Below are 13,507 nucleotides of genomic sequence, written 5' to 3' on the forward strand. Positions count from 1 at the left end.
ACTACGTCTGCACCCACGTGCCAGAGAGGAAACAACCCTACTTCCGGGAACACCGTTGTTGTTTACCAAACCCACCGTGGTTGGTTTAACATAAACAACTTATTGTAACGCGCGCCCGATCTAATCTGTGATTGTCGCGAAATCAATAGATTATTAATGTCGCCAGGTAAATCGGTGAAAAAAATTCGCCATATAAATCAGTGTCGCGACTAATTAACGTCGCCTGTAAGTCACCAATCAGGGAGAGACAGCGCGCTTAAAATAGCCATCCTCCCCGAAAGAAAAAAATCGAACTTGCCCTTCAGGGACAGCTTCGATTTTAGAAAGCCCAAGGTGGTGTGAAAATTCGAACCCACCGGAATTTAGCCGGTAATGATACATCCCTTTCCGCGCGAGTAGAAGGAAAAGGGATATGAGTCAAAAGATAGAGAAAAATGAATCAGGAGGAACAAGAGTCGAAAAACGCGGGTTGGCGAACCTGGAACTCGTGATCGAGAGAATAAAAAGGCGACGACGGAGAAAAGGGGGGTCGGTTACGTTTATCTCTTAGCCTGTGCGCGTGCGACCAAAAAGTCGAGGGGAAACCGCCGGAAATCCACGGAAATCGTATCGACTGTGAAGATCGACCCGGATCACGAGGTATGACCCGAAATTTTGTAAACTCTCCCTCCGCGAATACGAACCCAGGCGACCGACGCTCGCCGTATCTGTAATTGTCAAGTTAGCTGTAATAAATCTTTGTTATTGTTTTATCCGTTGTAATGTCCTTTATTCGAATGTCATCATCCGCCGCTCTACCGTCGAACCCATCCACTTCCTCCACTCGCATCCACTCGCGTAACGCGTAACTCCTCCGAACCGCCATCTTGACGTGGGCAGGTCTCACGGACCGGTTAGCCGACAAAAAGGAGGAACGAGAAATCGGCCGCCTCCCGGCACCCACACATTTCTTCATTAGATTAATTAAAAAATCGTTACATTTACGAATTAAAAAATAAAGAATTACAATAATACCTTTTGCTGTTTTTATTTCAAAACATTCTCTCTAGAAATAAGAAAAAAAGTTATAATAAAAATTATTATAATAACAATAAATGGTTACATTTCTTCATTACAATGATTAAAAAAATCGTTACATTTACGAAAATATAGGATTACAATAATACAAAATGGTTACATTTTTTTCATTTTAAAATAGAAATTATACGGATATTTAAAAAAGTCCATAGAAAGTGTTCTAAATACCTAAGAAGAAATCGAATAATGACCGTAGGATAACATGTCTATTTTGTTACTTAAAATATATTTTAATCATAAAAAGCCGAAAGTGAGGTTTTATTTTGTAATTGCATCGTAATTACTTATTTTACTGTGAAATTCCATTTAGTAAACAGAAACAAAGACAAGCTATTAATTATAAACAGGACAATAGAATAATTTTTACGTAAATTATGTAAAATATTCGGAAACTGAATTATAAAAGCCAAACAAATTGAAAAGCTTAATTTTTACAATATCCACTTAAAATGGATAAAAACATTATTACATATTTATTATTTATTCGTGCATATCGACTTCTTTCAAAGAAATACAGTAGACAGTCGTTAATCGGAACGCCGGTAATCGGAATCACCGGTAATCGGCACGATTTTCAGTTGGACTGTGTCATGCTGAATCGAACGTTTTTGATACTAAATTTACTTCTAAAGTATAATTTTCATGTTTTTATATTCTTTAATATATTTATTTTGTTTGTACAAAATGCAGAAATAATTTTTAACGATACGATAGCCTCGATTATTATTATAAAAATTTTCGTTAGGCTTAAAATCGACGAAAATTCAACACGAAGCGACACGCAACGGAGAAAAATTTGAACATCGGACAGGTTAATATATTTTTTCGTACATAATTGGTAATCGGAACAAATGACTAATTTGAACACCCCCAGTCCTCAATTGATTCCGATTTTTCGACTCTCTACTGAAATCATTTATTGTAGAGTTTTTATAAACTGAAAATTATTCTGTCATTTTTGATGAAATTTGTTACAGTTTACTAATTTTTACAAATACATTAAATTTTAAACAATGATATTAGTTAAAATTTATTAATTTGTACACAAATATTAAACTTTAGACATATTTCTTCATGTTTCTTGGTGATGGTGTGACCGAAAGCTATTTTTATCTTGGCGGAAGTTTTCCCACAGTGATCTTTGTCTTATCTAATTTGCATATTAGCGATAGTACGTTACTAATCTTTATTAAACAGACCTACACATTTTATATTATTTAAATTTGACTGGATTAGTAAAATAATTATATAAAATTTTTAGTATTTTGCAGGAAAACTTCAATCCAGGTGACATAAGAGTCATCCATGGTTCGCAGGAGAATTTTTTATATCTAATTTGCATAATTATAATGGAAAATTATTAAACTTTATTAAACAGATTTAGTTATTGTGTATTAATTAAATTCATCGGGTTTCATGAAAGAACTTTTTAAAACTTTTAGCATTTATTCAAAAACTTTTCGTCATGTGATGAAATTTTTCACAGGAGCATCCTATGTGAATCAGTTGGCAGCAGAATTTTCTAGAGTGCGTTTTGGTGTTTCTATGTTTCTCGTTTTTTTTTTTTTTTTTTTTTGAAGTTCGCTGCGATAAATTTTTATTACGTTGATTCATACATTTTTCGTTGTTTTTAACGGATAAAAGGTGGAAATCTTACTGTGAATTTAAAACTTGTTTTTCAGAATATGCTACTTTACAAAAAGAAAAGTTGAAAATAATTTATTTTTCGACAATTTGGGAGAACTGATCATTGGATATACCAGACTAACTTATATATCTATATACTATCTAACTTATATACCAAAAATATAAATTATTTTCATTATTTCAAAGAATACACTTAAATTTTAGTTAACACTTACTTCCATTTAGGCTATATGAAGGGTTGATTTTTTTATGAAAATCCATTACGGATTCCGACTGGAACCGAACATATAACTACCATCCATCACCAAATGATCCTAGGTTTATCGTCCTGGCGGAATTCGGTACTGGAACTCCCACAGCGGTACGCTCCTGGAAATCCACTATCAGTCAGGTTCGCCTGTATACAAAGTAAGAATGTTCAGAAACTTCAAACAATGAATTCGTGACACCGACAGAATATTGCTACTTTTTCCCTGTAGTAATGAAGGAATTGGATAGTGTAAACTGATTAATTCAGAATATTTAGGAAAATATTTTAAATGTTGGTAACAACACGAGTGACAACGTCACAAAGAAATTTGAGTTTTAACCGGAAAACCATGTGAGTTCCTGGAGAATCCTTTCATATTTGATGTCATAAATGACGTTTTACTCTTAAAAGTAAAATTTATACGGATCGACATGATACACAAACTGACGACTCGAGAGCAGTTTCATACGTCATTTTACAACAGAGGTTCCCACCCGTTTTCTTCAATTGAATCCCATACATAAACTATTCTTTTCAATAACCTCTCTTAAAATTTTTATTTCAAAAGTTTTGAGTAATATATCAAGCAAATTATCAAATTAGCAAATTAATTTTTCACTTCATTGTTGTTATTAATTAAAAATTATCTGAAATTCTCGAAAAATACGATAAGTATCCGATAAGAAAATTCAACCCTTTCGAAATTTCACTGATCTCAGAAGTCTGTATCGACCCTGTTAAAAATTTCTGTTTTACAAAATATTTCGAAGAAAGTGTAGTACTGGTACAAACGAATGACTACAAAAAGTGTTAAAAATTTTTTCTGCAGACACTTATTGATGATATCATTAATAAAATTTTAACACTACACTTAACTTTGTGAAAGTTCACGCCACCAAAGTAATAAACCGATAATTAAATTATTTTATTGCCAAACTTTCCTGTTCATTAACTCATACGTAATTGCACATTTTACGATTAAACAAACAATAAGAGTAAAGTTCACTGTTTTAATTTCTTCCTTTATGCCTAATGAAGAACTTTTATATTCTGAATTTGTCAGCATTACAAAATCAGTAAGAATTGTACATAATTTTCATTGCGTGTCTTGGTTTTCTTCTTAGTAAAACTTTAGAACCAACAATAACATATTTAAATATTCGAATGTTTGGTATTTCTATCTACTAAAGATAAAATTAATTTGTCACTAATTTCAATTATATTCATAATTTTAACAAGAAATATTTCTTGTGTACACTGTTGTGTACAATGGCAATGAGATCTTTACTGAAACTATGTCTATAAAAGATAAAACATTTCGGGAAGAAAATTATTTATTTATTTATTTTTTAGCTTTAGTATAGATACTATGGCAATTTGATCTTTTTCTAGTGTGTTTAAAACAAAAACAAAAAGAAAACACATCGAAGAACAGAACGTAAAGACGACGAGATATATAATGTTTAGTTTCGTTTCTTCGTTCATTGTCGGCCCTTAGAGTTTTGACATCGTAAGGTTCATAGTGCAATTTTTGGTCTTTTCTGGTAACTCTAAGCTAAAGTGATTTTTTACTCATATTTTCTAATTCGGAAAAACGATTAATTAGTATAGTTCTATATAAATTACAAGTAGTGTAAAAGCAAGAAAAAATCTTATTTTTATATTAGCACAACGTAGGATTCTTTTAATTTTAATATATTTTATTACGAAAATGGCAACTTTATCTAATGTAGTCGGATAAAGTGGCCAGTGACCGCTGTAGCATATGGAATTCCATTACAGTAGAGCGTCGTTAATCGGAACGTCGGTAATCGAAATGGCCGGAAATCAGAACGATTTTCAGTCGGACTGTGTCGTGCTGAATCGAACGTTTTTGATACTAGATTTACTTCTAAAGTATAATTTTCATGTTTTTTTTATATTCTTCGAATATATTTATTTTGTTTGTACAAAATGCAGAAATAATTTTTAACGATACGATAGCCTCGATTATTATTATAAAAATTTTTGTTAGGCTTAAAATCGACGAAAATTCAACACGAAGCGACACGCAACGAAGAAAAATTTGAACATCGGACAGGTTAAATATATTTTTTCGTACAAAGTCGGAAATCGGAACAAATGACTAATTGGAACAACCCCAGTCCCCAATTGACTCCAATTTTCGACGCTCTACTGTATTTCGTACAGCACTGATGGCCTGCTGCAAGGAATGCCGGTGTAGTTTTTGTCTGTAATTGGATGGCATTGCGTCATCTACCTGTAAAACGTAATTAATTTTCTGTAGGCAATCTTCAGTAATCTTAAATTCTTAGACTTTAGATTAATTAAATTAGATTTAATCTTTATTATATTTTAAATTACTATATGACATTGATTCATTACAGTTTTATTGATAAAATAATGTACTGTAGTTTTTCTGATAGAAAAACGCTCTAATAGATTTTGATTCAAATGACAAAAGAAAACAACTCTGTTGAGTAAGGCAAGGGCTATAGGCTAGTTGCTTCATCAAACCTAAACTGTAACGGGCAATCTTTTCTGGTGTCCGGATTTTCGAAATCTTAGGACGTTGATAATCGGGAAAAATGCATTCGTACATTATTTTCAATATTCCTGCCATTTTCGACGATTATCGTTTTGAATCCTGTCATCAATTTTTTGATGATTTTCATCCGATAAGTGAAGTGAATCACTTATTCAAAATAGTGAGTGTTCCAATTCTAAAATGAACAAAGCCATCACCTGTCACCCGTAATAACACTTATTTAACTTTTATAAACTTCTGTAAATCTTCGTCCGATGGCGATAATTATAATTAATTAATTCTTGAAAACAAAGTCCTTCCCAAATTAATGCTTGGCGGCTAGTAGCCTAAAAGGAAAGGTCAGTCGCTAAAAATGTAATGTCCGGAACACAATAAATGATGATCCCTTAATTTGGGAAGAACTTTGTCTTCAAGAATTAATTTTATAAACTTTTAAAAGTTATTCGTGGATGTGACTGGCGATTATTTAGAGGTTTGATACAGATATTAACACTCATTATCATAAATATTAGCGCACCAAAAACGGATTGTCGGTATCGAACCAAATTGTACACGTGTGAGTGTAACGGTGACATAAGTAAGTGATTACAAAATAACGCAAAAGGATCATTTATGGCAGGAAAAACTACAAATACAAAAACGTTCTAGTACCCTGTTGGAGAAACCTCTAGAATAAATACGCGATGTGATACGGGCGGAATCAAGCACATAGCTGCCGTATGGTGTCTTGCGGCATTTGGATCCGCAATTGCCTGAAGCGAGCCTCCAGTTCCGCCAAACTGTTTTGGGTGATTTAAGTCACATTTGATCGGTAACAAATAGGAATACCCTACTCTTCCCTTTTTGTACCTTAAGGAGAACGCAATTTAAAGACTTCTGCTCGCATTACGCAATGAGCCGTTACGCTGTAACTAATCTTATAATCTAGATGGGTTGATAACAATAATAATGATTATAGTAATAATAATAATATAAGCCCAGAGCCCTAACGGTAAGAAGTTGAAAGTTGAAATTTGGTACACAGGGTACGTCACGAGAACGTACACTAAGAAGAAATTTTTCGAAATTACCCTCCGCGGGGAGTGGGAGAAAATTAAGGCTTACCGTGAAGAACTCGGCTTCTATCACACTAATTTAAATGCCATTTTTTGCATTTATGCGGGAAATCGAACATATTTTTAGACCCTTCTAAAAATTCTCAACGATATTTTGTGTTCCATCGTATATAAAGTTGACACGGGAAGCACATGCGTATAAGTTTACTTTATTCTAACTCTTCTTAATGTTCGATTTTACGTACGAATTCATATTTATGAATGACTCTGGAAGACCCAGCTTATTTCTGGAATTAATTAAACCCAAAGAAGAGCTAAAAACGGTTACGAAAACGTTCGTTATTCATAACTTAGTGGTACTATGCACCGGTTAGTGGTTGCAGGGAACTATACAACATTGACCAAATTTAGACGTTGCTCCGACCGCCATTTTTCATAAATAGTAAATTGTGAAAAAGTAAATATGGTTCACCGACATTAAAATTTTTATACTTGTAAATATATAAAAGCGTTTTAATTCATAATTATCATCTTATGAATTTGTGAATAAAATCTTATTTAAAAAGCAAACATGGATTATGCATTTAAATATATTTAATTTTTAATTCTCCGTACATTTATATTACCATTGTTATTTTCAGTACATTATTTTTCATAGTCGTGTACGGAATTACTTCGACGTGAAGAGCATACACATTTACCATTTTCGCATGTTCCTGCAACCCTGCAGTTATAATCTCCCCCTTCGCACGACAAACATAGAGCTTCCACCATTGAAAAAGTTGCTGAAAAAAAGTTAAAAATTTTCATAGAATTGTAAATTTTGTGTATGATTTATATAAACTGTATTTTCTAAAATATGTCATACATCGTTAATTAAACAGGATGACTAATTACTTACCAATCATCACATTCAAGACAAGAAGAACCAAAAGAAATCCAACTGTTTTCATCTTTCCCGAATTCTTCGTTTCTACAAGTGCGAAAATAATTTATAGTGTTAAATTATGTGTTAAATGCACAGTGTTCGAAATGTTTAATTTTCTAGATATTATAGGACTTTATAGAGTAAACGATATTTATTCAAATTTCGGGGATCTGATGTAATTCTAGTTCGCTTTGAAGGCACCTTATTGGCTATTATAACCTAACAGTAGTCATTGCGTTTTGTAAGTTGTGTTGTGTGCAAATTAAATTTAATTAAATAATGTAAATTAACAGAAAAAATGAATTCTCAAATATTAAGTGCTGAATGTGTTGGAATGCTAAACAGTGAATTAATTATTCATTTAGAAGAACGTATATTTGAATCGATCCATTCGATCCATGAAGTAGTTAGGTTAGACTTTTTGTTAAATTATTTTCATTTTACTGCCTGCAAATGCTCGCCAAATATCTCTTTGATCTGCGAGATTTTATCATTCGAATACAGTTTACGCGGTTGTATCTACATGCGATCAATTTGCATATATTGCATACATACCCAATCGCATAAGTTGCATTCGAATGCTACAATCTCGCAGATCAAGCAGACGTTTTGCAAGTAGTTGCGGGCACAGAAATGAAATCTCTGTGCGAATGCATAGGTTTGCAATTTGAAAATTGCAGTTTAATAATAATTTCAACGAATAGAAATTTTACTTTAAAAAAATGCTTATTTGTTTCTCAGGAAAACGCTTGTATGTATGGCTTTTTTAAAGTGAAAATAGAGAATGCGTTTTTCCAATCATAATGAAAAATTTTTTTTAGCAATAGAAAAATAATTTTCAGTTGGTCATGTCAGAGCTAACGACTTAGTTTCTAATGCTTTGCTTTCATTCTGGCAGTGATTAGTAGTGGATTTTTTTGAAAAGATATTTGATCATTTGACAATGTTATTTCCTTTCTCGAGAAGAAAGTTAGAAAACTGTGAGCCTGATTCCTCTGAAAGCGCAGCAAAGTGCAGGAGAAAATGAAGAAGAGAAAGCTACTAGTGCAGACGAGAAAAGGCGTGAGAAGAAGAAGAAAGAGGAAAGACAATTTTGTTGTAGCACTGAAGGAAATAAAAAAATAACATTTAAGTTACCAAAAATTGCCATTGCACATAAGAAATTATTAAAGGATTAATCAGCTATTTTTATGAAAAAGTTTAAAAGATAAATCGTGCGTGAGAAATTATATACTTACCGATTGTATACAGCAGAGAACTGACGAATTCTCATAATGTAAACATTTTTCATACAGCATATATACACAAAACGCAGCAAAACACTTAAATTTAATTGGTTAGTATAAATATAAACATCCCTCTTGTGTATAAATTGACGAATAGGAAAGTTCCACGATAGAATACTTTTATTATCGATTTATTATTTGAATAGCAATGACTTTTATTACGTTAAACGAACAATATTAAAATATAATTATTTAAACATCTGAGAAATAACTGAATTAATGATTCAGCTTATAATTAAAAGTAACAGTAGCTTTAATTCTTTTCCCTGATAATTATTAAGAATTATTCTACGGTATCCATTTGTATCATTTCTAAACATTTTACATTTCTATTGCCTTAAAAATACCCAAATTTATGTAAAATCGACAGTTTTTACATTATGTTAAATTGTATAATAAAAGGCGAATCGTCATTTCTAGACGAAGAAATAGAAAATGGAACGATTACATACTTTTTTTAGAAGTAATAAGTCTAATGTTTTTTAGATTATAATACAAAGATAAAACTTTGCTTTTTTTCTTTGTTCCAAAGAATTTTCTACTTGAGTCAGATGGGCGTATTGAATGAAAGAATCGCGTACACAAAATTAAAATTTCCAATAGTGGAAACAGCATAACGGAATTGGATTAGGAGTATCAGTTTAATGGCTATTGGAATTAAATATAAAATTAAAAAATAATAATATATATTTGTGTATTATTCGTAAAACAATGAAAATAACGCAATTTTCTGTTAAAATTGTAATAAAATTACAATACAAATAACTTGATGAAATTTTCGTCAACACGTCTAAAACAATGTCCAAAAAGTTGCTTAACTTTCCAGAAAAGAATATTTATTACATAAGAAACATATTAGGAAAGTTTAAAATTGTGTGCGCCTCAGTCTATTATAAGATTTCATTTGCAAAAGTAACATTCGCATTAATTAATTGCAATAAAAATGTTTTGAAAAAATGTTCAAAACAAATACTTTTATTTTTTGGCAAACTAAAACTTCTACGAATTAATTAAATATCGTAATTTGGAGTTTGTTGTAATATGGCTTCCATGCCGTTAATATCTGCCAAAGCAATGATCCAAATTTTCTGAAAATTTCAATAAATATTTTTCTCTAACACCCGAATTTCGCTGCAAAATGTTAGAAATTTTTGACAAAAGGCGCAGAAGTTATTATGCTTGAGAATGGGTTAGCAGAATTGTTTGCTACCTCAAACATACACATTTGTACGTACTTAAAAGAATCTCAATTTTATTGCATTTTTCGACGTTTCAAGGTTCTCTTAGACCTATAAAAATCTTGCAATGGTGATATTTTCACCCGTAGCCATAAATTTTCCTGGGATATATATTTTTAACAGCGAGAAAAGTAAAATATAATTATTTCTTTAATAAAGTGCAGCAATAAAATGTATTATAATATAATATATTTTAATTAATTACAAAATTGGTGTGAATAATTATTATGAGCATCGAAGCCTGGATATTGCGATAAATGATAAATGTTTTATGACTGCGAACAATAAACAGTCAAAAAGAAACTGCTATAAAATAATACCAAATAAACTACTGTAATTAAATATTAAATACATAATGGCACTGAATAATTTAATCAATAATTTTCAAAGAAGAAAGTGTTTATTTTTCGAAAATGAATCCGTAATACTTAAATTATATATTGTAATTCTCAACAGACTAACGATGTAATATTGTTTTTTTTTTGTAACAATTTGAAAACTTAATTTAAAATCCAGTTCCATGAGAAATGTGGAAGAGCTTGGCACTGAGCATTGCGCGGTCATTTACCATATTTAACTGAAGAAACTAGAATTTTTCTCCACTAATATAACAACATCGTCGTTTTCTCAAATTTATTTACAATTAAATAATTATGCCAGGCAGACTTGTAAACGTTGGCCATCCCTGCATTACCTGGCAATTACATAAATTTCTAAAATAAATTAATAAAACCTAATAAACTTTACACGTTTATAAGGTATTATAATTTTTATTATTCACCTATTTGTATTACTCATCTCTAAATCTACTAAAACTTCATTGTTCTAAAGTTATCGATAGCAAAATAAATCTTTCCTGTTGTTACGTTATTAATATATAATTACGGTTCTTTATTTCCATATTATTTTATGACAGTTTACTTGATGTTTATCGTTGACGGTTATAAAGTATTTATTGTTGCTTCCAGATTTCGCTGACTCAACTTTATAAACACGTTTTCTATGACAATTAATTACTTATCTAACTTATGTATTAAAAATATAAATAATTTTGTTTATTTCAAAAGATACATTTAAATTTCTCTTAACTCTTACTTGCAGTTGAGCTCCAACAACAGTATATTTTTTTTAGAAAATTCACTACGGACTCGACTGGGGGGTGAGGAATGATACCTAACATATAACTACGGACTATCCCCAAATGATCCTAGGTTTTTCGGTAGGTTTCCACTTTACCCTCTTGGAAATGCGGCCATCAGTCAGGTTCGCCTATATACAAGTTAGGAACGTTCAGGAACTTGAAACAAGTAAATCGTAGCACCGACTCGAATATGGTTACTCTCTGTCTTTAGTACTAGAAGAATTAGATAGTGTAAACTAATTAACTGAAAACATTTAGAAAAATATTTTAAATGTTGGTAACAACATGAGTGAACCTCTACAAGAAACTTTGTTTTTGAACCGGAAAACCGTGTGCCATAGACTTGGTTCTTGGAGAAACATTTAACATTTCATTTTCGAAATTTTTCGTTATTTATGTGTATTTCGCTGATGTCATAAATAAAATTTTACAACTTAAAAGTAGAATTTATACAGATCGACAAGATACACAAACTGTCAACTTGAGAGCAGTTTCATAAGTTATTTTACAACAGGAGTTTCCAACCGGTTTCTTTAATTGAGTCCCATACATAAGCTATTGTTTTCAATAAACCCCCCATTAAACTTTTTATTTCAAAAGTTTTGAGTAATATATCAAGCAAATTATCAAATCAGCAAATTAATTTTTCACTTGGTTGTTATTATTAATTAAAAATTATCTGAAATTGTCGAAAAATACAATAAGTATCCGATATGAAAATCCATTCCTTTCGAAATTTCACTGATCCAAGCAGTCTGTATCGACCCTGTTAAAAATCCCTGTTTTACAAAATATTTTGAAAAAAGTGTAGTACTGGTACAAACAAAAAGTGTTAAAAATTTTTACTGCACACAGTTATTGATAATATCATTAATAAAATTTTAATACTGCACTTAAATTTGTGAAAGTTCACGCCACTAAAGTAATAAACCGATAATTAAATTATTTTATTGCCAAACTTTGCTGTTCGTTAACTCGTACGTAATTGCACATTTTACGATTAAACCAAACAATAAGAGGGAAGTTCACTGTTTTAATTTCTTTTGTTTATGCCTAATGAAAAATTTTTGTATTATGAATTTGTCGTCATTACATCATTTTCATTGAGGATTTTGGTTTTTTTCTTAGTAGAACTTTAGAATTAACATCATCATATTTAAATATTTGAATATTTGGTATTTCTATCTACTAAAGATGAAACTAATTTGTCACTAATTTCAATAATATTCGTAATTTTAACAAGAAATATTTCTTATGTACACTGTTGTGTACAATGGCAATGAGATCTTTACTGAAACTACGTCTACAAAAGAGAAAACTTTCCACAAAGATAACTATTTTATCATATTTTTTTTTATTTACTTTTAGTATAGACACTATGGTCACTTGGTCTTTTTCAAGTGTCTCTAAAACAGAAACAAAAAGAAAAAAGAAAAAAGAACAAAGAACAGAACATAAAGACAACAAGTTATATAATGTTCAGTTACGTTTCTTCGTTTATAATTCGTTTTTAGAGTTTTGAAATCGTAGAGTTCATAGTTCATATTTTTGATTACATTTACAAGAAACTAAATACTTAAATTTCTTTAAAATTTGCTTCCGTCGTTTCTATTTCCCTTATAAGAATTTGACAGAGAGGGAGTTTTCATTGTTTATTTCTTGTATTTCTTTGTTTAGTAGCGAATTCCAATCATTCATCATCTGCAAAACTGGAGCAGATTGTCCTATATAGAGTTTTGTATAGAGTTTTATGTAGTTATCGTTTAATCGATGGCTGTAGTTTTTTTTCTGCGGTAATTTTCCATTATGTCCACAAGATTATAGTTGTTCGTTTTCAGCTTTCTAAATTTGAACGAAAGAAGTATGATTTGTTTTGCGTACAATGCCTTTATATTATGTATTTTTTCTGGATAATAATAATAAGCGTTGATTGGTTCATGACGATCCAGTTTATATATGGCTCTTATAAGACGATTTTGCTGTATTTGTAGTGTTTACAATATAATCGGGAGCGGTTCCCCAGATGACAGTACTGTATTGAATTTTTGGTTCGATGCAAATGTGATTTAGAAGTTTTAAAGTATTAATATTTTAAAAGTCCTGAAATTTCCTTATTATTCTAGTGAACTTAGCGACAGTCTTAGTTAAATTATCTGTGTCTGTCATATCTGAGTTTATCGTCTATCAATATGCCGAGATATTTTATATTGTTTACTCTTTCTATCTTATTTTCATTTATTTCAATTTAAAAGTTTTCCATAATAACATTTTTATTTACATAACAGAGTTGCTTCGTTTTATTTGTGTCTAACGTTAACACATTTCAGCTCATATAAT

General features: G+C 30.7%; 1 long non-coding RNA gene across 1 annotated transcript; it reads right to left on the reverse strand.

The window, feature by feature from the left end:
- Positions 1 to 7,153: 7,153 nt before the first annotated feature.
- Positions 7,154 to 8,768, reverse strand: LOC136980384 (uncharacterized). Its single transcript, XR_010881548.1, has 3 exons — positions 8,744 to 8,768; positions 7,479 to 7,550; positions 7,154 to 7,362 (listed from the first exon to the last, which is right to left on the reverse strand). It is a non-coding gene; the product is annotated as an uncharacterized lncRNA (long non-coding RNA).
- Positions 8,769 to 13,507: the final 4,739 nt, after the last annotated feature.

The sequence above is a fragment of the Centruroides vittatus genome, unplaced genomic scaffold (genome assembly GCF_030686945.1).
Source record: "Centruroides vittatus isolate TY-2023 unplaced genomic scaffold, ASM3068694v2 contig_696, whole genome shotgun sequence".
NCBI lineage: Eukaryota > Metazoa > Arthropoda > Arachnida > Scorpiones > Buthidae > Centruroides > Centruroides vittatus.